The 1513-nt window shown below is 62.4% G+C and overlaps 1 protein-coding gene across 1 annotated transcript in view; it reads left to right on the top strand.

Annotated features, from left to right (window-relative positions):
• The first annotated feature begins 6 nt into the window (after positions 1-6).
• LOC102763981 (chromosome unknown open reading frame, human C7orf50) overlaps positions 7-1513 on the top strand; it is a 65260-nt gene continuing 63753 nt past the window's right edge. Inside the window, exon 1 of the mRNA XM_015564990.1 lies at positions 7-20. The gene's annotated coding sequence lies outside the window, so the exon portion shown is untranslated. The remainder of the gene's footprint in view (positions 21-1513) is intronic.

Here is a 1513-nt window from a genome sequence, read left to right as displayed (position 1 = left end):
GAGGCGGAACCTGACTCGCGGTGAGTGTCGCACCGGCGCCCGGGGGCCCTGCCCATAGGGATGTAGGGTCGCTGGAGATGGTGGCATTTTTAAAAAATGTAATTTGTTGACTTCATAGAGGAGAGGGGAGAGAGAAACACCAGTGAGAGAAAAACACGCCCCCCACTGGGGTCCAGCGCAGCCGGGCACGTGCCTGACCGGGAATCGAACCCGTGACCTCGTGGTTCACAGGTCGAGGCTCAATCACTGAGCACACCGGCCGGGCTCAGGCATCCTTTCAGTGGTTCTCAACCTCCCAATGCCGCGACCCTTTAGTGCCGTTCCTCATGTTGCGGTGACCCCCAATTTCATTGTCACAAATCGAACATCATCAAAGCATAGTGATGAATCACAAAAACAATATGTAATTATATGTGTGTTTCCCGATGGTTTTAGGCGACCCCGGTGAAAGGGTCCTTCGACCCCCAGGTTGAGAACCGCTGCTTAGGTCCTCCTGAAGTTTGGGAGGACCAGGTCGCAGCCAGGCTGCGGCCGGGCTGCTGGAGCTGTGTGTGTGTTTTGTTCCGGTCTTGCCGCCGAGGAGGCTCTGTTAGCACCTGGGGTCGCCGGGGATGCGAGGAGAGAGCGCTTTCCACTTTTGGTGCCGGTTGGAGCGGGTGCGAGTGGCCGCTCCTGAGGTCTCCGGAGAAGGAGGTGTGGGGCCTGGTGGTGGTTGACTCGTGGGCAGGGGAGAAAGAGGGTGCAGGAGGCGGGGTGGGCCCCAGCACCCGAGAGCAGCATTTGGCCTTGTGGGAGCCTGCAGTTTCCATGGCAACGGGAGAAGGACGGGTCCCAGGACCTAGGAGCTTGTGGCAGTCGGTGATAGGGAGTTAAGGCCTTCCGCTGAGAAGGGGGGCGGGGAGGGGCGACTTTGGAGCTGGAGAGGTCAGGAGAGGTGCGAGCAGGCCCTGGTCCTGGCCAGTGGCCGCAGTTGGGAGAAGCGGGGAGACCCGCCAGCCTGGTCCCGGGAGCCTCCAGCCGCTGGCGCAGGTCGCGGGGTCGGGGTTCTGCCGGAGAAGGAGCTGAGTGCCTGCGAGGCCGAGATTGAAATGATGGACGCGGGCCTGCGGTTGTGGAAGTGGAGTGAGGAGGGCGAGGAGGCTTGCGGATTTGGTGAGCTGGAAAGAGCTGGTGAGCTGGAAGGAGCGAGAGATGGGGGTGGGCGTGGTGGGTGGGTGCTTGTCATCACAGGGTAGAGCTTGGCTGGGAGGGGAGCAGAGGGCAGACGTGGGAGGCCATGCGTCTAGGTGGGCAAGTCCGAACTGGAATGGTCCTGCATCCAAATGGGCAGAGCACAGCCACCGCCCTGGGCCCGGCCTCCTAGACCTAGAGGACGGTGGGGCCCAGACCCTCCCTCAGGGCCTCTGCCCTGGGCGTTGGGAGGTGCCCTTCCCCGTTACAAAGCGGCTGGCCGTTTCCTATCCCACCGGCCGCGAGGGGGAGCTCTGGGTCCTCCATCCTCCGCGTCTGACTG

This window comes from Myotis davidii, unplaced genomic scaffold, assembly GCF_000327345.1.
Source record: "Myotis davidii unplaced genomic scaffold, ASM32734v1 scaffold1320, whole genome shotgun sequence".
Classification (NCBI taxonomy): Eukaryota; Metazoa; Chordata; class Mammalia; order Chiroptera; family Vespertilionidae; genus Myotis; species Myotis davidii.
Note: the sequence above shows the minus strand (reverse complement) of the source record. Positions and strands in the feature narration are given on the sequence as shown.